This window comes from Hemitrygon akajei, chromosome 9 (assembly GCF_048418815.1).
Source record: "Hemitrygon akajei chromosome 9, sHemAka1.3, whole genome shotgun sequence".
Taxonomy (NCBI): Eukaryota; Metazoa; Chordata; class Chondrichthyes; order Myliobatiformes; family Dasyatidae; genus Hemitrygon; species Hemitrygon akajei.
In genome coordinates, this window is record NC_133132.1 from 158,993,265 (window position 1) to 159,019,945 (window position 26,681).

Consider the following 26,681-nt stretch of genomic DNA (forward strand, 5'->3'; position numbering starts at 1 on the left):
CAGGCCATGATGCAGCCAGCCAATATACTCTCCACCAGACATCCATTGAAGTTTGTCAAAGTTTTAAATGTCATGACATGAGAGGTGATAACTCATTATTCAAGCAATATCTTTCAGTTGGTTGTTAATCAGCACATGGTGATTCCAGTAGAGATTTGCAATGACTAATGTTCAGGTACTGTTCTGTTCACCAGAGAATACAACATTCCACAGTTCCCCAAAGCCTATTCAAAGCCACACTGTCATGGCTACAGGATCAAGAAAAAAAATCAACTTGGGAAATAACTGGTGTCCGTTCTCCAGGTGCCACCCGGTATAGTGAACATTGACTCTGATGATGCATGAAAAAAGAATTTTCATCAATTCATGGCTAATACAAGGGAGTATAATTTTAAGGAGATTGGAGAAATGTATGAGGGGATACCAGAGGTGGAGAATGGAGAGTGTATGGTATGCCCTGGTAGAGGCAGATGTCATGAAATTTGAAATTTCAGAAGGAAAAACTAAATTCCAATGTGTCGATCTTACAGAGGAATAAAGGAAATTACAATGGCATGAGAGGTGAACTGGCCAAGGTTGACTGGAAAGGGACACTAGCAGGAAGGATGGCAGAGCAGCAATGACTGGAGTTTCTGCAAAAAAATGATGGAAGGGCAAGACAGATATATTCCAAATAAGAAGAAATTTTCGAATGGAAGAAGGACACTATCGGGGCTGACAACTGAAGTCAGAGCCAAAGTAAAAGCAAAAGAGAGGGCATACAGGGAAAACAAAGTTAGTGAGAAGATAGAGGATTGGGAAGTTTTTAAAAATTAGCAGAAAGAATCTAAGAAGGAAAAGAATTATGAAAGGAAGCCGGCGCCTAATATCAAAGAAGATACTAAAAGTTTTTTTAAGTATATAAAGGGTAAAAGAGAGTTGAAGGTAGATACAGGACCAATAGAAAATGACATTATGAGAGACACAGAGATGGCAGAAGAACTGAATACGTATTTTACATCACAGTGGAAAACATCTGCAGAATACTGGACATTTAAGAGTACCAGGGAAGTGAAGTAAGTGCAGTGAAAATTACGACTGAGAAGGTGCTTAGGAAGCTTAATGGTCTGAGGGTGGATAAATCTCCTGGACCTGATGGAATGCACCCTCGAGTTCTGAAGGAAGTAGCTGGAGAGATTGCAGAGGCATTTACAATGATCTTTCAAGAATCGATAGATTCTGGCATTGTACCGGATGACTGGAAAATTGCAAATGTTACTCTGCTATTTAGGAAGGGTGGGAGGCAGCAGAAAGGAAACTATAGACATGTTAGCCTGACATCAATGATTGGGAAGTTGTTGGAATCGATTTTTAGGAATGAGCTTACGGAGTACCTGAAGGCAAATGACAAGATAGGCCAAAGCCAGCATGGTTTCCTGAAAGGAAAATCCTGCCTGACTAACTTACTGTAATTTTTGAGGAAATTCCAAGCAGGTAGACAAAGGAGATGCAGTAGATGTGGTGTACTTGGATTTTCAGAAGGCCTTTGACAAGGTGCCACACATGAAGCTGCTTAGCAAGATAAGAGCCCTTGAAGTTATAGGGAAGTTACTAGCATGGGTGGAGCATTGGTTGATCGGCAGAAAACAGAGAGTAGGAATAAAGGGATCCTATTCTGGCTGGCTGTCAGTTACCAGTGGAGTTCCACAGGGGTCAGTGTCAGGACGCTGCTTTTTACGATATATGTCAATGATTTGGACAATGGGATTAATGGATTTGTGACTAAATTTGCTGATGATACAATGATAGGTGGAGGAGCAGATAGTGTTGATGAAACAGAGAGCCTGCAGAGGGACTTAGATAGTTTAGGGGAATGGACAATGAAGTGGCAAATGAAATACAATGTTGGAAAGTGTATGGTCATGTGCTTTGGTGGAAGAAATAAACGGGCAGATTATTATTTAGATTGGGAGAGAATTCAAAATGCAGAATTGCAAAGAGACCTGGGAGTCCTTGTGCAGGATACCATAAATGTTAAGCTCCAGGTTGAGTCGGTTGTGAAGAAGGTGAATGCAATGTTGGCATTCATTTCTAGAAGTATAGAATATAAGAACAGGGATGTGATGTTGAGGCTCTATAAGACACTCGTGAGACCACACTTGGAGAATTGTGTGCAGTTTTGGGCTCCATACTTTAAAAAGGGTATACTGACATTGCAGAGAGTTCAGAGAAGATTCACAAGAATGTTTCCAGGAATGAAAAGGTTACCATATGAGAAATGTCTGGCAGCTCTTGGGCTGTATTCCCTGGAGTTCAGGAGAATGAGGGGGATCTCAGAGAAACATTCCAAATGGTAAAAGACCTGAACAGATTAGATATGACAAAGTTATTTCCCATAGTAGGGGATTCTAGGACAAGAGGGCACCACTTCAGGATTGAAAGACGTCCATTTAGAACAGAGATGAGAAGCTGCTAAATCTATGGAATTTGTTGCCAAGAGCGGCTGTGGAGGCCAAGTCCTTTGATGTATTTAAGGCAGAGATAGATAGGTTCTTCATTAGCCAGGGCATCACAAAGGGTATGGGGTGAAAGCAGGGGTGTGGGGATGACTGGAAGAATTGGTTCAGCCCATGACTGAATGGTGGAGCAGTCTTGATGGGCCAAATGGCCTATTTCTGATCCTATATGTTATTGTCTTACAAATACATAAGGGGCATTTATCGGTCTTTGGGATGGGCACATGGATGATGGAGAAGTGGAGGGTTATGTGGGAGGGAAAGTTTGGATTGATCTTCGAGCAGATTAAAAGGTCGACACACCATCATGGACCAAAGGGCGTGTACTATGACATAATGTTATATAGTATGTTCTAATTTTTAGCGAGGCATATAGGAAGTCAAATTTGAATTAGGGGTGCACTTGAGAAGAAATACTTGGATTACACTGTAACTACATGTCCTGGATGATGTATGGAGCGAGATAGGCTGGATGGATTCACAATTCCAACATAGTTCTCAGAAGATTATTTATCATCTGATCATTTGACATCTGATATGTCTGTGGTGATGTGCCTCAGACATCGGAAGCCATCTCTTAGCCATTGCTTAGGCAACTCTTAAAACAGTAATAGTTGATGTCAATTAGGAAGTACAATTACTCCTCTTCCTGATGGCTACCGCCACCTTTCCTGTTAACACCCAGAAGTGGAAGTAATGCTGGCAGCAGAAGTAATCCTGGTGAGATCCATCTTCTTCATCCCCTGCAAGGAGGTGGAGGTGCTAACAGTTATCTCTATAGATCAAGCAGAGTGAAAACTGATTTTTCCTCCATTTCTGCATTGACTGCATTGAAGCAGGATTACAGAGAAATATCCTCTAGGAAAAAGACAAGAAAATTGAAGGAAATGCCATTCAAGCTTTTTCTTACACCTCATATGTTTAAGGCTGCAACTAAAATATTGCTAACTATTGAGTTTGACAGTATGGTCGTGGGCCACTCAGTTCACTGAGTCCATGCATTCTCTCGGGCACCCAGTTATATCACCACACTGCACAAAATGCTGGAGGAACTCAGCAAGTTACGCCTCATCTATGGAAAGGAATAAACTGGTGATGTTATGTATATTCAGCCAACAAACCCCTTCATCAGCTGATGATGGGTCCTGGCCGAAAAGTTACTGTTTATTCCTCTCCATAGATGCTGCCTGATCTGCTGAGTTCCTCCAGCATTTTGTGTGTGTTGCTCAAGATTTCCAGAATCAGCAGAATCTCTTGGGTTTATGATACTACCATGCTGATCACATTATATTCCCCCATATCCCCGTCAACTTCCCCCAGATTTTATCAATCACCAATACGTCAGGAGCAATTTACAGAGGCTAATAACCTGTTAATTTCATTAAATTACTTATTAATGTGCATAGTTCAAGAGAAAGGCAAAGAAAAAGAAGACAAAAATACAGTAAAGCTAATTCATTGTAATGAAATTACTATTCAATGTACTATTCTAAAGAAAAGTTTAAATCAGAATTCTTCCCACAGACTATTGCCTAATTAAAACACCAAGGTGATGTGTAGACTGCTGAACTAGAAAGTGAAGTTGTAAAGTAATGGTATCAGTACCATAATTAGGGGCACGGTATGGGAGGCTCAGTTATAAATTGTTCATCAGATCTGACTACTGCTGATTACTGTGATGCAAGCTGCTTTATTGCACCTCATGGTCAGGTAATCCTGACGATGGGCCAACAGCAAAAACTGCAAATGCTGTAAAACTGTAAAGCAGAATTATCTGGAAATACATAAAAAATTGAAGTTGGCCGGTGGTGCAGTGCACTGGTGAGTGGTCCCGGGTTCGAATCCAGCCGGCTCCTTGCACGCTTTCCATCCGTGCTGGGTTGAGCGTCGAGCTAGCAACTCGGCCTCGTAAACAAAATGACGAAATGCTAAAGAAATGGCATGGTTGCTGCCCGATGCACCACAAGAATCAGAAAGGAACCCCAACATAAAAGTTCAGCCGGTATCTGTGAAGAGAGAGAAGCAGAGATAATGACCTGAAGAATCAACCACATAATTTTTGCGCTGTAGAACCATGCTTGGAATCTCCCTTTTAAAAAAGATAAGCAAAATACATTAACACCAGTCCTAAAACAGTGCTTGCATGTGCTTTCGTGTATTAGCACTCTGGTTCAGGGACTTCAGGCAATTGTGGTCAGTGGTTCAGAACTGGTGGTAACATCCAATATAGAATGTAGAACATAGAACATTACACCATTGCACAGGCCCTTCAAACCAAAATATTGTGCCGACCATTTAATCTGCTCAAAGATTGCTCTAACTTTTCCACACACGTAGTTTTATTATCCATGTGCCTGTCTAAGGGTCTCATAAATGTCCCTAATGTATCTGCCTCTACCACCTCGGGCAGTGCATTCCATGCACCCACCACTCTTTGTGTAAAAAACTTATATCTGTCATCCCCTCTATCCTTTTCTCCAATTAACTTAAAATTATGTCCCCTCCTATTAGCCAGTTCTGTCCTGGGAAAAAGTTGCTGGATGTCCTCAGTCACCTAACAGCTTTCAGCTCTGAATTTAGCTCTGAGAGTGAAGGATCACTCTGCACTCTTACAACCACTGGAATAAGTTGGCAAGGGAAACCACAATAAGAGGATGGGCAGGGAAACCTGCACAGGATTCTCACAAGCAATGTGTGAAGTCGGCAAGATTCTTGTCCAGACGATATTCATGGAAGGTGGTTGCTTAGAAAGGTTCAAGTTCCCTGTATAGGTGCTGGGTTTAAGGATATATTACACAAGGATCAATGCAGTTCTGAATGAAAATCTTACATGTATCATAAATTGAGAAGTAACCATTTTATTAGTGGAGCTTTCCTTGACTTCTGATATGCAGCAGTGAGCAAAGGTGAGCCATTTGTAGCCTACTTCAGCAGAGACAGCCTATAAGGATCCTGAAGCAATGTTCTTGAGAATGAGGGTGAAGCTAAATTCTACCATGAGAGCAGAGCTAGCCCATATGTTTGTTGACAGTGGAAATTAAACTATAAAACTAGATATTCGGAGTGTGAGATACAAGACTAAATTGGCCAATGAAGTGGAATTGTTGAATTCAAAGTTGAATCCAAAAAAGCTGTAATGTGCCAATTCACAAGGTAGGTTACTATTTTGAGGTCAGATTGAACTTCTTTAGAAAAAAGTCAGATGCTGAAATGAGAGTGGCAGGATATTGGTAATTAAAATAACTATGGGAATGAGACTGTGATTGCAGTTTAAAGTATAATCAGTGACAGTCATAACCAAAGTCTGGATGTCTTGCTCTGCTACACTTCCAGCAATGGAGTTGGAACTACTTGAGAAGAGAATAATTTGGCTTCTTTGTTTGTAAGTACTAAATCAAAAGTTCAATTTGCCTTTTATATGACTTGTCTTTTTTTTCACTTGAATAACCTATGAATCATCCTTCCAAATTTTCCTACTCGTTCACTTCATTCAGAATCTCACCTTCAGAGCATTTTTCTTCACTTAATTAACCCAAACCCTATCCATATCCAGCAGTCTTGATTAAGAAATCGCCAGATCATCACGTATCCTACTGTCATCAGCAGATTTAAATTTGGTTCATCTAATTTAAATAATACTGTGGGATACTGAAGAATCATGCAAGCAGGCAATCAGTTTTCTCAGGATTGGCAGAAAGGTGGAGCAAATATTTATAGAACTGTAAAAATGTCCAGAGCAAAGCAGACTCTTGGGACCAGAATGAAAATGGGCAGAAGAAGAGAAAAGATACATTTTATCTTGGATGATTTGAAAGGGATGTTGGCACAAGTAAGGGAAAAGAGGAATGCACACAATTTATATACTGAAGAAAGTGCTGTTAGCACATGGAATTGCCAGTGCTGGCAATGTGTGATGAAATGGCAGGGACATTGGCTGTGAGCCAATTCCATGGTTCTAAGTAACTCCTTGAAGTGTCACAACAGGTTTACCTGCCTCACAAGATCAACCAAGACTGGATTAGTTGTCAAATAAATAATGTTGTATATAATTGAATCAGGCAATAGGTATTTAACACGGAATCACTGACAAACAGAAACAAAGAGAAACAGATGAAAGATAAACTGCAAGGAGAGCCAACAAATTTGATACACATTTGGTTTGATGATAGAAATGTTGGCCTGTAACTAAGCCGGTGCCTCAGGAAATGGTGTTGGGCCCATTGTTGTTTGTCATCTACATCTTTGATTTGGATAAGACTGTACAAGGCATGGTTTGTAAGGTTGCAGATGATACTAAAATAGGTGGCATAGTGGATAATGAAGAAAACTACTAAAGATTACATTATAGATGAATCTTGATCAGTGGATTAGTGAGCTGAGGAATGGCAATTGGAGTTTAGTTTGGATAAGTGAATGGTGTTGAATTTTGGAAAGTCAAATCCAGGGAGACATTCACAGTGAATAGCCGGGCCCTGCCAAGTGTTCGAGAACTGAGGGATGTTGGAAAAAGGAGTCACTGGTAGACGGGGTGGTGAAGATGCCTTTTGGCATGCTAGCCTTTTTTAAAGTCAGGACACTAAATGTAGAAGTTGTGAGGTCATGATGCAGTTGTACAGGACATTGGAAAGTCTGCACTTCGAGTGTTTGTGTTCAGTTTTGGCTTCTCTGCTAGAGGAAAGATGTTACTAAACTGGAAAGAATGCATAGAAGATTTACAAGGATGCCGCCAGGCCCTGAAGGACTGAGATATAGGGAGAGGTTAGGACTTTATTCCTTAGAGTTTAGGAAATGGAGTGTTGATCTTAGATAAGGTATTGGCATAGACAGAGTGAATGCACTCAGTGTTTTTCCTAGAGTTGGAGCATCAAGAAATAAAGGGCATCCATTTAAGGTGAGAGGGAAAAGATTTAGTGCTGTACCATTTATACTGTCGAGTCCCATCAACCTGTACCTGAACCAGAGCCCCTCATACCCCTCCCAGCTATGTTCCTATCCAAACTTTGCTTAAGCGTTGAAATTCTCGCATGCACCACTTGCAATGGCATCTCGTTCCACATTCTCTCAACCCTCTGAGAAAAGGAGCTTCCCCTCATGTTCCCCTTAAACATTTCACCTTTCACCCTTAAACCTCCAGTCTTAGTCCCACCTGACTTCAGTGGAAAAAAGCCTGCTTGTATTTACCCTATCTACACTCCTCATAAAGTAGGAAGTGAGGAAGATGACTGCAAGAATTGGATCAGCCCATGATTGAATGGGGTAGCAGATTCAATGGGCTGAATGGCCTACTTCTGCTCCTATATCTTATGGTCTTATCTTATTTTTACATAATGAGTGGTATTTATATGGAATCAGCTGCCGAAGAAGCTGAGCTAATTACAATAACAACTTTTAAAAGACTGTCAGACACCTACCTGGATTGGAAAGGTTTATAAGGTTACAGACCAAACACTGGCAAATGGGACTAGCTTGGATGGACTATCTTGGTCAACATATTTATGGTAATATTTTGTTTTATGTGCTGTGTTTGATAAATGTTTTGTGGATGCACTGTTGTCTGGAGGAATGTTGTTACATTTGATTGAATATATGTATCGTCAGATGACAATAAACTTGAACTTCAACTTGAACCAGTTGAGCTAAAAGGCTAATTTCAATGCTGTTTGACTCTGACTGTATGCAGCCAATTTGTTGTTACTATCTTGGCAACGCTGCTGAATACCAACTTCACCTGGTTCATCTTTGACCCCACAGATACTTAACATGCAGGAATACAGAAGCCCAGCCTGGACTAACAGATACTCTATCTCTCAGTTTTGCAATAATACATAGTTATTTATTGCTGGTAAGACCAGCATTTATTGCCCACCTCCAGCTGTCTTTTGAGAAGGCGGACTCTTTATGGTGTGCTTTGGTGAAGTATTCTAGCCTTGCAATAATGCCGTAGTAATAATAAATTTTTAAGCCAGGACAGAGTGGAACGTGGATATGGAGATGACAATATTAACCTGCTACCCTTATTCTTTTAGTTATTAGTGTCTGTAGATTTTGGAAATGGTGATAAAATTGCATCGTTGATTTGATATTGTACGCCTGACAATTCAACCAACATATGCCAATGGAAATAGTGAATATTTATGGATTTGGTATATCAAACAACTGAACTTCGTCCTGGATAGTATCATGGGCTTCACAGGTGTTGTTGCTTCTCCAGCAGGTACATCTTGTAGCTGGTGGAAGTCTCAATATGGAAGGCATTCCACCACAGGGTGCTAAGTCTCTTACTTGCTATTGCTGTCATGGTGTTTACACAGCTGGTCCAGTTAAATTTCCTGTCAATGACAATCCCAGGGTGTTCAATGGTAGGGGGTTTAATGAATTCATGGGGACATGCTTAAACTCTCTTCTTGAAATGGTCATTTCCGGGCATGTGTGTGGTACAAGTCACGTGGACTGCTTCATTCCCTGAGGAATTCCAAATGGAAATGAACTTTGTGCTAGCAAACTTCTACCAACTTCTGACCTCACGAAGAAGAAAAGTCATTGGTGAAGCAGGCCGTGATGCCGGGGCCTAGGACAGTATTCTGAGGCACACAAAGAAACGAAGCCTGGAAATAGACCATCTGATCCACACTAACCATTCACACTAATCCTACATCACATCACCTTCCAGCTAGCCTTCTTCCCCACACACCCCCCTTTTTTATTCTGACATCTTCCCCCTTCCTTCTCAGTCCTGATGAAGGGTCTCAGCCCAAAACATCAACTGTACTCTTTTCCAGAGATGCAGCCTGGCCTGCTGAGTTTCTCCAGCATTTTGTGTGTGTTGCCTGAACTATCCCAGATTCTATCAACTCCCCAGATATACACTACAGGCAAGTACCATTGCCAAACAGCCTACTAACCCACATGTTTTTTTTAAATATGGGAGGAAGCCAGAAAAAAAATACAGAGGAAAGCAACCAGGGGGAACATGCAAACTCCACACAGACAGCATCTGAAGTCAGCATTGAAGCAGGATCTGTGAGACAATTACTCTGCTAGATACGTAACGGTGAGACCCTGCTGAAATGTTCCCGCGCCAAAGTGATTGACCTCCAACAAAGGGTCCAGCTTCCTTTGTGCTAGTGGAGAGCTAGAATCCTTCATGTGGAAAATTATGTGAAGGATAAGTTTGCCCATATTGGAAGCCAAGGCTTCTTCACGTGACTGCTTCCCACTGCCTTTCAAATTTGGCCTGCATTAGTTGTCAGTGTTTTAACAGTAAACCCATTCCAATTGCTATGTTCAGAAAAGCTTCCTCATTTGCATCTTCAACCAAGGGAGTTCATTTGAATGGGTTTACAAATGCTCAGAGACCCTGGATCAATAGTTCCATGCAAGCGGTACTTACCACGCAACACAAAGCTTACGCTGCCGGCAGTCAGCAGGAGCTCAAGAAAACCGGCTGCGATCTGCGCAAAGCTATCACGGCTGCAAAACAACAATACAGGGACAAGATTGAGTCAAGATTCACAACAAATAGCACACGTGACTTATGGCGAGGGCTGCGTACCATCGTAGACTTCAAAGCCAAACGTAGTGGTGCCGCCAACATCGCGGCCTCTCTCCGAGATGAGCCCAATTGCTTTTATGCTCAGTTCGATGTCGCTAACTCTGAGCCTGGGAGGAAAGCCACCACTACAACCTGCAGCCTGGTCATCTCTGAGGCAGATGTTTCCAACAAGTGGATAGTCGCAAGGCTGCAGGACCGGATGACATCCCAGGGAGAGTACTCAGAATGTGTGCAGCACAACTGGCAGGTGTGTTTACTGATATTTTTAATCTCTCCCTCTCCCAGCGTAGAGTGCTCTCCTGCTTCAAATTATCCACCATTGTCCCTGCACCAGAAAAGACCAGATAACATGCCTGAACGACTGGTGTCCTGTCGCACTCACCTCAAAAATAAGCAAATGCTTTGAGAGGCTGGACAAGGCCTACATCTGCAGCTTGCTACCACCCACACTGGACCCCCTACAATTCGCCTACCGACACTACCGATCGACAGACGATGCAATAGCCACAGCTCTACATACCGTCCTTACATATCTGGAGAAACATAGAAACATAGAAAACCTACAGCACAATACAGGTCCTTTGGCCCACAATGTTGTGGCGAACATGTCCCTACCTTAGAAATTCCCCATAGCCCTCTATTTCACTAAGTTCCATGTACCTATCCAAAAGTCTCTTAAAAGACCCTATCGTATCCGCCTCCACCCCTGTTGCCGGCAGCCCATTCCACGCACTCACCACTCTGAGTAAAAAACTTACCCCTGACTGCTCCTCTGTACTTACTCCCCAGAACCTTAAACCTGTGTCCTCTTGTGGCAACCATTTCAGCCCTTGGAAAAAGCATCTGACTCATAAGAAGGAAGCTGTTCTTGGACTACAGTTCAGCATTCAACACCAGAATTCCATTCAGGCTGGACAGGAAGCTCAGAGACCTCGGCCTTCACCCTGCTTTGTGCAGCTAGATCCTAGACTTCCTGTCAGATCATTGGCATGTGGTAAGAGTGGGCTCCCTCACCTCTGCCCCTCTGACTCTCAATGCAGGAGCCCCTCAGGGCTGCGTACTGAGTCCCCTCCTTTACTCCCTGTATACTCATGACTGTGTTGCCACGCACAGCTCTAATCTGCTAATTAAATTTGCTGAAGACACTACATTGATTGGCCTTATCTCAAACAATAACGAGGTGGCCAACAGGGAAGAAATCAACTCTCTGACACAGTGGTGTCAAGAAAACAACCTCTCCCTCAATGTCGCAAAAACAAAGGAGCTGGTTGTGGATTAGAGGAGGAATGGGGATGAGTAACCCCTATTGACATCAATAGATCTGGGGTTGAGAGGGTAAACAGCTTTAAATTCCTCAGCATAAACATCACCGAGGACCTCACATGGTCTGTACACACCAGCTGTGTGGTGAAAAAGGCACAACAGTGTCTTTTTCACCTCAGACAGTTGAGGAAGCTTGCTATGGGCCCCCAAGTCCTAAGAACTTTCTACAGGGGCACAATTGAGAGGATCCTGATTAGCTGCATTACTGCCTGGTGAGGGAACTGTACTTCTCTTAATCTCAGGATTCTGCAGAGAGTGGCACAGACAGCCCAGCGCATCTGTAATTGTGAACTTCCCACTATTCAGGACATTTACAAAGACAGGTGTGAGAAAAGGGCCCGAAGGATCACTGGGGACCTGAGTCACCCCAACCACAATCTATTCCAGCTGATAACATCCAGGAAGTGGTACCGCAGCATAAAAGCCAGGACCAACAGGCTCCAGGACAGCTTCTCCCACCAGGCCATCAGACTGATTAACTCACGCTGATCTGAGTGTATTTCTATGTTACATTGACTGTTCTATTTATTATAAATTACTATGATTGCACATTGCACATTTAGACAAAGACGTAACGTAAAGATTTTTACTCCTCATATATGTGAAGGATATAAGAAATAGTCAATTCAATCCAATTCAATTCAATATTCTATCCCTAAGAATTTTCTCCAGCAGTTTCCTTGTAACTGATGTGAGACTCACTGATCTATAGCTGCTACAATTTTCCCTTATTCCCTTCTTAAGTTGAGGTACAGCATTAGCCATTCGCCAGTTCTCCGGGATCTTGCCTGTAGGCTAGGGAGGACACAAAGATACTGATCGAGGGCTCAGCAGTCTCTTGCATCTTCAGGTCCATGAGGTCCACAGGAAAATGACGCTAGAGAGGTAGTAATGGGGGACAAGGAAATTGAGAATAAACTGAATAAGCATTTTGCGTTAGTCTTCACTGTGGAAGGCACTAGCATAGTGGTCACCAACCTTTTTAAGCCCAAGATCCCCTACCACGGCCTCAGTGAAAGGCAAGATTGACCACAGATCAATTAGTTACACGCATGCGCACTGGGGCAGAAAAACCAGAAATAAAACCCCGCAACCCGGAAGTAGAAATAATGCATGAACACCAGGGGGTCACCACCCTTTTTTGCATAGCGGACCAGTTTAATATTGGCAATATTCTTGCGGACCGGCCAATGGGGGGGGGGGGGGGGTCATGTTGTTAAACATGACCGGAATACAGCGATACTCGAAGCAGGTTCCTTATGTCCAGTCTGTTCCACAAATTAGTTTTCGTGGCTCTCAGCACATAGCTGCTGTCCTGCTTGCTCACGTTTTTTCCGCCGGAAAAAAACTCAGCGGGTTTGTCTTTAAGTGCAGGGTGCTTGGACTCAAGGTACCGAAGCAGTTTTGAGTGCTTCATTGCTTTATTAGACAGCCTCCCGCCCGCCGCCAGACGCCTTGGCCAGGTGCGGCTGTTCCTGTACTGGGGCCGGGGTGGTCGCAGTCCAGAGGGACCGACCGACCGAGTGAGGAGTGTGACAGGGCACATGTCCGCCCCCCCCCCCCCCCGTAAGATCTATCGGCCAACAAAGGTATGGGATGACTTTCAGTAGATCGCAGCGAGGTGGCTGCTCTGATACTTACAGAACCCTGAACCCGAAATAGGTCGTCTGCGAATATTTTAGCACCAGGTTCCCCATGAACATTCGGTGTGCTAAACAGGTTTAGAGGCGGTGCCCATCTGTCCGTGCTCCAGGCCAGTAGCAACGGCATTATCCGCTGGCCGTGCAAGGCCGCAGGTTACCCGAGGCTAACTAGTGATCCCTGACATGAGGGTATCACCACGTTTAGGCGACTGATGACCTCGCATGCGTTCAAGTTCAACAGTGGGCGTGACAGGGAATGAGGAGAGGTGCAGCTGACTCATATCGTTTCCTCGTGGCCTGGTGGTTGGGGACCACTGAAGTACACTGTGTAGTGCGGGGGAGCTACACGCATGCACACTGGGCAGAAAGAATGGAACTAAAACCCCACAACCTGGAAACAATATCTCAACGGTGTTTGTATATTTATTTCTCATTTTTTTTGGGATCTACTGGGTAAGTCTCAAACATCGACCAGTCAATCACGATCGACGGGTTGGCGACCGCTACACTAACAGTATGGTGGAAGTTCCAGGTGGCATGAAGTGTATGAAGTTATCATTTCTAGAGAGAAGATTCCCAGGAAACTGAAAGGTCTTAAAGGTAGATAAGTCACCTGGACAAGATGGCGTAGACTCCAGGGTTCTGTAAAAGGTGTCTGAAGAGATTGTGGAAGCATTGAAAATGTTACTCCACCCTTCAAGAAGGGAGAGAGGAAGAAGAAAGAAAACTATAAGCCAATTAGTTTGACCTCAGTGGATGGGAGGATGTTGGAGTCAGTTATTAAGAATGAGGTCTCAGAGTTCTTGAAGGCACATGATAAATTAGGCCATAGTCAGCATGGTTTCCTCAAGGAAATACCTTACCTGACAAATTAGTTGAAATAGTCAGCATGGTTTCCTCAAGGAAATACCTTACCTGACAAATTAGTTGGAATAGTCAGCACGGTTTCCTCAAGGAAATACCTTACCTGACAAATTAGTTGGAATTCTTTGAAAAAATAACAAGCAAGATAGACAAAGGAGAATCAGCTGATGTTGGGTACTTGGATTTTTAGAAGACCTTTGACAAAGTGCCACACATGAAGCTGCTTAACAAGCTACAAGCCGATGGTAATAAAGGAAAGATTCTAGCATGGATAAAGCAGTGTCTGATTGGCAGGAGGCAAAGAGTGGGAATAAAGGGTGTCTTTTCTAGTTGGCTATCAGTGACTAGTGGTTTCCACAGAGGTCTGTGTTGGGACCAATTCTTTTTATATTTTATGCCAATGATTTAGATGATGGAATTGATGTCTATGTTGCAGATTTTAGAGATTGTATGAGTATTCGTGGAGGCTGGTTGTTTTGAGGAGGTAGAGAGGGTCCAGAAAGACTTAGAAGTGGCAGATAGAATATAGTGTCGGGAAGTGTTTGGACATGCACTTCAGCAGAAAAAATGAAAGGGTTGACTTTTTTCTAAATGGAGAGAAAATAGAAAAAAATTGAGGTTCAAAGGGACTTGAGAGTCCTTGTACAGGATTCCCTAAAGGATAGCTTACAGGTTGAGTCTGTGGTGAGGAAGGCAAATACAATACATTTTAATTCATTTCAAGAGGACTAGAATACAAAATAATATATAGAATATAATATAGAATATAAAAGCAAGGATGGAAGGTCGAGAATTTATAAAGCATTGGTGAGACCTCACTTGGAGTATTGTGAGCAGTTTGGGCCCCTTATCTCAGAAAGGACATGCTAAAACTGGAGAGGATTCAAAAGAAATTCACAAAAATGATTCCAGGACAGAATAGCTTGTCGTATGAAGAGTGGTTGATGGCTCTGGGATGTTATTCACTAGAATTCAGTAGAATGAAGAGTGACCTAATTGAAACCTTTCAAATGGTGAAGGGCCTTGATAGAGTGGACGTGGTGAGGATGGTTCTTGTGCCTTTCCTTAACACCCGTGTGGATGAGTGTGTGCCTACAAAGACTTGCTGTACCTTCCCAAACAAAAAGCCATGGATGAACCAGGAGGTACGTCGTCTGCTGAAGGCTGGATCTGTGGCATTCAAGTCTGGTGACCCAGGCCTGTACCAAAATACTAGGTATGATTTGCAAAGGGCTATTTCAAGGGTGAAGAGGCAATATCGAACGAGGTTGGAGGTGACATCGGACAGGGTTTGCAAGACATTACTTCCTACAGAGCAAAACCCAATATCATGAATGGCAGTAATGCTTCACTACCAGATGAACTTAATGCCTTCTGTGCCCGCTTTGAAAGGGAGAACACAACCACAGCTGTGAAGATCCCTGTGGCACCAGATGACCCTGTCACCTCTGTCTCAGAGGCTGACGTTAGGCTGTCTTTAAAGAGAGTGAAGAAGGTGGAAAGTATCGATGGAGTACCTGGTAAGGCTCTGAAAACCTGTGCCAACCAAATGGCGGGAGTATTCAAGGACATTTTCAACCTCTCACTGCTACAGGTGGAAGTTCCCACTTGCTTCAAAAAGGCAACAATTAGACCAGTGCCTAGGAAGAATAATGTGAGCTGTCTTAATGACTATCACCCGGTAGCAATCACAGCTACAGTGATGAAATGCTTTGAGAGATTGGTCATGACTAGAATGAACTCCTGTCTCAGCAAGGACCTGGACCCATTGCAATTTGCCTTTCGCCACAATAAGTAATCAGTAGATGCGATCTCAATGGCTCTTCACATGGCTTTAGACCACCTGGACAACACAAACACCTATGTCAGGATGCTGTTCATCAATTGCAGCTCAGCATTTAATACCATCATTCCCACAATTCTGATTGAGAAGTTGCAGAACCTGGGCCTCTGTAACTCCCTCTGCAATTGGATCCTTGACTTCCTAACTGGAAGACCACAATCTGTGTGGATTGGTGATAACATCTCTTCCTCACTGACGATCCTGGTGCACCTCAGGGGTGTGTGCTTAGCCCACTGCTCTACTCTCTATATACCCATGACTGTGCCGCTAGACATAGCTCAAGTACCATCTACAAATTTGATGACTATACAACCATTGTTGGTAGGATCTCAGGTGGTGATGAGAGGGCATACCAGGAGTGGATATGCCAACCTGGCACTCAATGTCAGTAAGACAAAAGAGTTGATTGTGGACTTCTGGAAGGGTAATATGAAGGGACACATACCAATCCTCATAGAGGGATCAGAAGTGGAGAGAGTGAGCAGTTTCAAGTTCCAGGGTGTCAAGATCTCTGAGGATCTAACCTGGTCCCAACATATCGAGGCAGTTATAAAGAAAGCAAGACAGCGACTATATTAGGAGGTTGAAGAGATTTGGTATGTCAACAAATGCACTCAAAAATTTCTATAGATGTATTGTGGAGAGCATTCTGACAGGCTGCATCACTGTCTGGTATGGGGGAGGTGGGGTCTACTGCACAGGGCCGTAAGAAGATGCAGAGAGTTATAAATTTAGTCGGCTCCATCTTGGGTTCTAGCCTACGAAGTACCCAGGACATCTTCAAGGAGTGGTGTCTCAGAAAGGCAGTGTCCATTATTAAGGACCTCCAGAACCCAGGGCATGCCCTTTTCTCACTGTTACCATCAGGAGGGAGGTACAGAAGCCTAAAGACACACACTCATCAACTCAGGAACAGCTTCTTCCCCTCTGCCATCTGTTTTCTGATTGGACATTGAACCCTTGGACACTACCTCACTTTTTTAATATACTCTATGGTATTTCTGTTTTTTGCACTATTTTTAATCTATTCAGTATATGTATACTCTTATTTATTTATTATTGTTTTATTTTGGTTTTTTTCTTCTATGTTAAGTTGCATTGAACTGCTGCTGCTAAGTTAACAAATGTCACGTCACATGCCAGTGATAATAAACCTGATTCTGATTCTTATGCTGGGAGAGTCTAAGACCAGAGGACACAGCCTCAGAATAGATAGGTGTCCTTTTAGAATGGAGATGAGGAGAAATTTCTTTAGCCTAAGAGTGGTGAATCTGTGGAATTCATTGCCACAGGCAGCCATAGAGGACAAGTCTTTATGTATATTTAAGGTAGAGATTGATAGATCCTTGATTGGTCAGGACAAGAAAGGATATGGGGAGAAGACAAGGAAAATTAGATTGCTCACGGTGAAATGGCAGAGCAGAGCAAATGGGCCAAATGGCCTCATTCTGCTTCTCTATCTTATGGTCTTGTAGTTTTATTGACTTATCTACCTTAATACTCATTAGGAGGCCCAACATTTCCTCCTCCATGACCACTAAACTCCCTATTACATTTATACACTCAGCACTAATCTCCAGGTCCTCCATAAGCTTTTCCTTGGTAAATACTGAAGCAATGTACCCATTAAGTACCCTACTCATATTTTCTGTATCCAAGCAGATTTTCCTCCCTTAATGCTTGGGTGGTGCCACCCTCTCCATAGTTTTTCTCTTACTCTTGATGTATGTACAGAATGCCTTGGGAGTCACCTTAATCCTACTTGCCAAAGACTTCTCATGGGCCTTCCAGGCTTTCCAAATCCATTCTTTAGTTCTTTTCTGGCTTCTTTATGCTCTTATATGTTTTGTTTGATCCTATCTTCTGAAGCTTTACATATTTCTCTTTCCTCTTGACTAAATTCATTGTCTCTCTGGACATCCAAGGTTCTCTTGTCTTTCCATCCCTGTCCTTCCTTCTAACAGGAACATACCTTTCCTGTACTCTGCGCAATTGATCTTTAAACACCCAATTAACACTTCTTAGTTCCTACCTCATGCCCTTATAATTTGTCCTACTCCAATTTAAAACTCTCCCATAAGGACCATACCTATCGTTATCTATAGCTATCCTGGAAGTTAAGGAGTTGTGGTTACTGTTCCTTTACTGTCACCCACTGAAACGTCAGTCATCTGGCCAGGCTCATTACCCAACACCAAGCCCAGTACGGCCTGTCTCCTCGTTGGACTGGCCATATATTGATTTAAGAAACCTTCCTGAATACACTTAACAAATTCAGCCCCAACTAACCTTTTACACTAAGAAGGGCCCACTTTATATTAGGGAAGTTGAAATCTCCCATGGCGACAGTGCCATTCTTTGTTCACATTCCCTTAATTTGATTACATATCTGTTCCTCAATGTCCCAATGGTTATTAGGGGGTCTGTAGTCTGTAGTGTGATTGCACCCCTCCTATTCTTCAGTTCCACCTAAATGGATTCAATGTCTGACCCTTCCAATCTGTCTCCTCTGAGTGCAGCTGCATTATTGTCCCTGACCAGTAGTGCCAGTCCACCCCCTCTTTCACCCCCTCCTCTATCTTTTCTAAAAGTTCAAAAACCTGGTACACTAATAACTCATTCCTGCCCCTCTCTCAACCAAGTTTCAATAATGGCTACACCATCATAGTTCCGTGTACTGATCCCAGCATTAAAATATACTCACTTCAAACTATCCGACACATCATACTTGTTGTTTTGATTTTGTGTGTAAATGTAATAAAGCTGTAGTCATCTTAGATCAATGGTAAAATTCAGGTAGTCCAGTGTTGAAGGTAAATACCTAAGAACTTGGTATATAGTTGGTGAAGCTAGATTTGATTTTCCCATGTTTAGCCACCAAGAAATTTGTGCTGTGCATATGAATTGCAAGCATTTACTCTTTGTTTCTATTCTGCAAACAATTTGTATTGCTCTGAAATATGTACGGATGTAGCCATTTGTGGGATTTCCTTTGACAACTTCAAGAGTGTACAATAATGCAAAGGTCATACCATTTCAACTACAAGTTTAACTGTCATTCTACCATAGATGAATATCCATAAATACTGTCAAACAAAACAGTGTTACTCCGGGGACAAGGTGTAAGACATGATACCAAAAGTCACACACAGCACAGAGCACATGTGGCATGGACGTAACAGCAGTAAAATAAATTCACATCAAAATATAGTCCAAGTCCGAGTCCATGAATGTTACAGAAATCTGGAGCCGAACACTGGCGGACTACACCAACTGCAGCATGGAGGCCTTGCCTCACTGCCTCCAGCAGTCTAGTGGGGCACCCAACTCCGAAGCCTCCCTCCCGGGTGGCTGCAAACGGGTGACACCACAGCTTGAGGCCTAGTCCTTGCTATGAATGAGGCCTCACCACTCACCAGCCTCTCACCAATAAACCTATGAATTGGACTTACACCATTCCAACCCACCAATGTCCAGCAGGGTCTTGCAATCACAAGAAAAGTGACTAAGACTATCACTCACTGTAATACTACGCACTTCCTTCATGCACCGACACCCTTTGTCACAGGCAGCAGCACGGTTGATACCAAGCCCAGACCCTTCAGTTCCTCCACCAATGAGCAACTTGCTGATGGGGTAGACTTTCAGTACTTCAAGTTCTTAATGTCCAGCAGGGACTGAAACCGTTAAAAAAAAATACATTTAAAAAAGACATTCACACCTTTCGTTGTACCGTGGAGAGTATTCTGCATCGTTGTCTGGTATGAGGAGGCTACTTTCTATAGACCAAAAGAAGCTACAGAATGTCATAAAATTAGCCAACTCCATCTTGGGTCCTAACCTCCAAGACATCTTCAAGGAGCGGTGCCTCAGGAAGGTGATGACCATGATTAAAGTCCCCCATCACCCAGGACAAGTCCTCATCTCATTGTTACTGTCAGGGAGGAGGTACAGTAACCTGAAGGCACACACTCAAATGATTCAGGAACTGCTTCTACCCCTCTGTCGTACAATTTCTAAATGGATATTGAACACTACCTCACTTTTTTAACTATATTTCATTTCTATTTTTGCATTATTTTTATTCCATTTGATATAAACACACACACACACACATAGACACTGTATATACTTACAGTGAATTATTTATTTATTTATTCTTTATGTATTATCACGTATTGCACTGAACTGCTGCTGCTAGGTTAACAAATTTCACGACACATGCCGGTGATAATATACCTGATTCCGATTCTGGTTGACTCCACAGAAGACGCTGCATCAGGGCACACTGACATCTTATCGGAAGCACCACTGTACTTCGAGATGAATTTTGGCACAGTTGAACATTCAGTTTAAGATGGTATCTGTCTGAAGATGTTGGCTGGTATTTCCAAGAATCTTTAGTTTTATATACTTTTGCAGGAAAGCATAACTTTTTCACATACATTCTTTTTTAAATAACTTTTAACAAGTTGTCACAACTGAAGTTGAGTCTTCTATGATTAACAGGCAAATTTCAGGTTGGATAAAGGATCAAGTACATTGTTAGAGACAAAAATAATTATTATTAATTGTAGTTTTATATGGCTTCCTGCAGAGGAAGATGTTGAAGATTTACTATCATTTGCACTGATCTATGATACGGATGAAGATGTCAGTGAACTGTCTACAAAGCCCTGCTTCACGCATGGATATGAAAAATTTATATTAAAAAGTTAGATCTAAATGTGATAGTGAGTTACAAGGAGAGAATGGATAGGCTGGCACTGCTTTCCCCGGAGACTGAGAGGTGACCTTAAAGAGATTTATAAAATCATGAAGAGGATAGATAAGGTGGAAAGTCTTTCTACCAGGGTTCAGGAGTCTAAAATTGGAGGACGTATGCTGAAGGCGAGAGAGGAAAGATTTACATGTCAAGTTATTCACTGTCTAGTGAGCATCAAAGTTCAAGAAGTTCAAAAAAATTATAGTAGGTATATGTCACCTTGAGATTCGTTTTCTTGCAGGCCTTCACAGGAGAGCAAAGAAATACAATGGAATCAATGAAAAACTACAAAGATTGACAACCAACCAATATGCAAAAGACAAACTGCAAACAGAATACATATAAATAGACTGATGAATAAGTAATTAAGTATTACTGAGAACACAAGTTGTAAAGTCCTTGGAAGTGAGTCCATAGGTTGTAAAAACAGTTCAGAATTGAGGCGAGTGATGTTGGCCATGCTGGTTCAGGAGCCTGATATTTGAAGGGTTATAACTGTTCCTGTACCTCCTACATGTTGGCAGCAGTGAGAAGTGAGTTTGGCCCGGCTGGTGGCTCTCGATGATGAATGCTGCTTTCTTCTGACAGCCCACCTTGTAGACATGCTCAGTGGTGGGTAGGGCTTTGGAATGAGATCATAGATGAAATGGTAGTTAAGGAGGATGGTCTTTCGAACAAGGTTGGCAATCAAAAACTAGAAGACATATTTTGAAAGTGAGGGAGGAAACATTTAATTACCAAGATTTTCACATTTGGCTCATGGGTATCAAAGTTTAAAGTAAATTTATTATCAAAGTACGTATATGTCCCAGATACTACCTTGAGAATCATTTTCTTGCAGGCATTCACAGTAGAAGGTAGAAATGCTATGGAATCACCTCCTTTCTGATGGCATCAGTGAGCAGAGAGAAGAGAGTATGACCTGGATGGTAGGGGTCCTTGATGATGAATGCTGCTTTCTTCAGACAGTCCCCCTTGTGGGTGTGCTCAGTGGTGGGAAGGGCTTCTGAAAGAGATCCAAGGTGAAGCAGTAGAGGTGGGTAGAATCGCAATGTTTAAAAGTTATTTGAATGGGTTTTGGGCTGGAATGGTTCAGAGGGATTTTTCCCTTTAGTGGTGGAGGCTAGGACTAGAGGGTAGAGCCTCAGAATAGAAGGAGGTCCATTTAGAACAAAAATGGTAGTGAATATGTAGACTTCATTCCCTCATCCAGCTATAGAGGTCAAGACACTGGGCATATTTAAAGAGGAGTTTGATAGGTTCTTGATTAGTCAGCCTGTTGGAGATTGGGGTTCAGAGGAATAATTAATCAGCTATAATGGAATGGTGAGCAGACTCAATGGACTGAATGGCCTAATTCTGCTCCTAAGTCTAATGGTCTTGATTGGACTTCTTTCAGTTCTCTGATGATCTCTGATCAGATCAATCCTTTCACCGTTCCATTTGCTGAGAGAATCTTTTGGATTCCCTTTTATGTTCGCTGCCCACCTTTTTTTCATGATCTCCCCTTGCCTTTCTCACTTCCTTTATTATTTGCTCTCTGAACTTTCTGTAATAAGTGTTTTGCACAGAGCAGAAATAAACCAGTTGGCCATCAGGTCTGCTCTACCATTCCATCATTATCCTTCTCAACTCCATTCAGCCTGTTTCTCCCTTAAAAAGGAAAAAAAAACGGAGCGTACTGCTCTTGTGTATAATAGCATGAACCAGTCATAATGTGAGAAATGCAGGTGTAATTCAGTTTTACATCATTGTTATAATATTACTGTGAATAGGAGAAGCAATGTATATTTAAAGTTCAAACCTCATTATTATTATCAAAGTACATATATGTCGCCATATTCAACCCAGGGATTTATAGAATAATAACCATAATGGTATCAATGAAACACCCAACTAGGGTGTTCAACCAGACTGCAGAAGACACCAAACTGTGCAGATATAAAAAGGAGAAATAATAATAATAAATAAATAAACAATAAATACTGAGAATACAGTATAGAAGTCCTTGTTTGTGGAAACATTTCAGCGATGGGGCAAATAAAGTTGAGTGAAGTTATCACCTTTGGTTCAGGAGCCTGACGGTTGAGCGGTAGTAACTGTTCCAGAACCTGGTAGTGTATGTATCTTCTTCCGGAATGGCAGCAGTGAGAAGAGAGCATGTCCTGCGTAATTGCAGTCCCTGATGGATGCTACTTCCCTGTGACAGACTTGCATGTAGATGTGCTCAGTGGTTGGGAGGGGTTTATCCATGATGGACGGGGCCGTATCCACTACTTTTTGTAGGGTTTTCCATACCAGGCTGTGATACAGCCAGTCAAAATACTCTCTACCACACATCTATAGAAGTTTGTCAAAGTTTTAGATGTCATGCCGAATCTCCACAAACTCCTAATGAAGTAGACGCACTGCTATGCTTTCTTCATAATTGCACTTGTACACTGTGCCCAGTATAATAAGTCCTCCAAAAGAATAACACCTAGAAATAGAAAATTGCTAACCCTCTCCATCTCTGATCCTCCGATGAGGACTGGCTCACGGACCTCTGCTTTCCTTTTCCTAAAGTCTATAATCAGCTCCTTGGTCTTGCCAACACTGAGTGAGAGGTTGCTGTTGTGGCACCACTCAGCCAGAGTTTCAATCTCCCTCCTATATGTTGATTCATCACCACGTTTGATTTGACCAACAACCAGCGGTGTAATCAGCAAACTTGAATATGGTGTTGGAGCAGTGCTTAGACACACAATCATAAGCAGAAAACAAGAAGAACAGGGGACTAAGCACACAGAATAATGAATATTATTATTGTTTCATTAGGATTTCATTACTTGTCACCCGCAAACAAGTTTGCAAATTTATGATTGTTATTTACTTTAAACCATGAATAGAAAAATCAATGAAAGATTTAAAGTTCAGTACTAAATAGAACACATGCATGTAGACAGTCTGAAAAATTAGAGTTTTCATTTATCCTTGCATATGGTTTAAAGCCATGGTAACAGGGGAGTGCTTTTGATTCCCCTCAAGCAGTAAAGTATATTCTTATGCATTAACTAAATTAAGTTTTCAAGAGTCAAGTAGTTAGTATAAATCATCCAACAGCAGGACAATAGCCTACTCCTATTAGTTTGCTAGCATGGCCTCCATGATAGGTATGCTTGTATTGAGAAACAAAGAATTACCATCTTCTGCTTCTCAGCATGGTACAAATATCACCCTGAGAAGCAGAAGATAGTGATTCTTTGGATAACTTTCAAATGATTTATCGAATTTTCCTTGAAGGGCAACATTACAAACTTCAGTTGTTGAAATTTATTCATTTATCTGGAACAGTTTCTGCTTAATTGGGACAGGAGACTGCTGCCGAACAATTTCTCACAAGTGGCAGTCGCGTGCACTTGCCTGGCCATTATATAACCATATAACAATTACAGCACAGAAACAGGCCATCTCGGCCCTTCTCGTCGGTGCCGAATGCTTCTCTCACCTAGTCCCACTGACCCGCACTCAGCCCATAACTACACTACACTAGTGTACACTACACTTAGACACTACACCACACTTAGAGCAAATAGCTTTTTCGTGGCATCGGTTGAGTGTATTTGTGTTCAAAAGGCAGTGATTTTTGTCACTGATAGTTGATGAGAAATAAGCAGTAAGACAATTCAGAACTGGTTTGCTCACTATGGTTCCAAGCATTCAGTCTGGGAGATGTCAGAACTGGCCCTAAGTGAAAATGAAACAATTTCACTACTTCGAGTTAGGAACTATGAAGAATTTGAAGATATCAACAATCATCCTGAATGTTACAATGAAAATGAAGATCTGGAAGATGTAATTGTCGAAAGCATTGTGTGAAGGAAATCCATTATCTGCACCAGGAGTCTATACTGATTTTGTTCATTTATCTTTTGTTTGTCATATCCAACAACAGGAGAACTGCCTGGGAGTAGTAGGGCAGTTCCACTTTCTCAGCCTCAGAAGTCTGGGTCCAGTAGTACAAGTAGTCGTCACAAACAGGGGTTTCCTTAATTGGAGTAAATAACCACGACAACTTCAGTGCCTTGTCGTGCCCTTCATTCTCCATGGAGAACTGCAGAATCTTCCCCCTGGCTGTTGGAGCTCACCGTCGATCTCATCCGCCCAGTCCGCCAGAGCTGACTTCACATTCTAGGACAGGCACATCCCTATCTCACTGGGGTATGAGGCCCTCCAGCTGCTCTCAACTGGTTTAACCTGCCTGTTGAAGTGGTGTACCGGGGCACGGCCACTGCCGTATGCAGACTGCTGCTTGGAGCCGCAGGTGAGAGCTGAGTGTCTGGTGGGGACCACAGGTCAGTGAGCCACTCCAGAATGGACACAAGAAGTCCCTTCACTAGAGATGCTACCCCTCCCTGAACAGCCCATATCCCCCAAGCTATTCATTTACAGTTAAAATGAATTGGAGCATATTCCTCCATTGATAACTCTCAGAAACCAATACACAGATTTACAGTACTGTGGTAGTATTGGCAATGTCGTAATTGGTTCTGCGTTTCATTTAAATACGTTATTTCTAACTCGGTTAAACAGTAGTTCATCTTTTATATACCTTTTTAATCACTTCTATGAAACTTCAGCTAACTCGGGCAGCCACTTAGATGGGCCAAAATGTACTGGTCCCATGTGTCTCAATTAATCAGAATTCACTGCATACATAAAAACTTACAAATTTCTCTGTCAAATTCAGTAAATCTTTCTATTGCTTTCTGAATGAATAATAAGAAAAATATGAAAGTTTTTTTTCTATTTAAATTTCATTTCCTGGAGTAATGTACTGGCAATGTATGCTCTCACTACATTTCTGATATAATACTTGTTCTTGAAACTCTCTTTATGCAATATGCCAGAATAAACCTATAACATAGTACTAAGAAATGAAGAAGGTATGTGTTCTGAAAGCATTTGCATAAATGAGTGAACAGAAAGTAGTAGCATTGTGCAACTTGTCACTAGCCCTGTGGGCAGTGCTTTGCCAACAACAGGAAAGCAGCAATTTTCACCAATTCTGGTTTTGCATACTTTCCATATGTATGAAACATAGGAACATTTTGTACCTTACCTCGCAGAATGCCTCTCCTAAAGTGCTTGTGTGGAATTCAGTTTGGATTTCAGACTCTTGGTTGAGAAACCATCCTGTGCCCTGTAAGGATTCCATTCCGTTTTCCAGTTTTCTTCATCTCCGTCATTTCTGTTCTGAATGCTACAACTTTGCATAATTGTACTTCAGATTTATCATCTGTTTGTATAAATTATGGCCTACATCCCACCGCCACCACGGTCCCTTTTCTTGCATTTCTGCTCTCCACCCACCCCACACAGCAAGGGAGGGGGTTCCCCTTGCCTTCACCTTCCACTTCACCAGCCTCCATGTTAAATCAAATATTATTTTCTCCTCCTTTTACTTTTTAGCATTCCAGAGTGAACATTTCCAGCATGGCTGCTCAGCTCATCTCCATTAAACTCCTCTTCTCTCAGCAGCTTCCCTTGCAACCACAGAAGATGCTGCTAAGCTTGTCCTTCATCACTCCCAAAATCCAGCTGAAGCAGTGTTTCACTTCCAAATCTTCCCAACAGGGTTAATGACAGGATTATTAGCAGCATGGAGGAACAGAAGAATCTTGGACTCCACCTCCATCAATCCCCTAAAGTTGGAACGCAAGTTGATAGGGTTGTTAAAATGTGCCTGGAGTGGTGTCCTTCTTCAGTCAGGGGATTGAGTTCAAGAGCCGGAAGGAAATGTTGGCAGATCTATAAAATTCTGGTTCGACCACACTTGGAGTATCCACACAAAGGATAATACATTGGCAGGAGATGCGCAGGGCAAGCTTTTATGGAAAGAGTGGTGGGTATGTACAATGGGCTGCCAGGGATGGTGGTGGAGTCAGATCTCAGGAGTTACATAACGACTTAGTCATATATACAATACTCCTTCTTTGGAAACTTCTATTCCATTGAACTAAAGAAGCTTAGAAAAATCAATAGACTCAGCACCTGCATCCACATTACGGGGATCGAGCTTCAAATTCACACTGAGCATTGGATGTCAACTTACTTCCTGATTTTGCTCGTAGCTGGCAGAGATCTATTATTCTGGATTTTTCCAACAGACTAATACAACTCTTTTGCATAGAATATAGAAACATAGAAAGCCTAC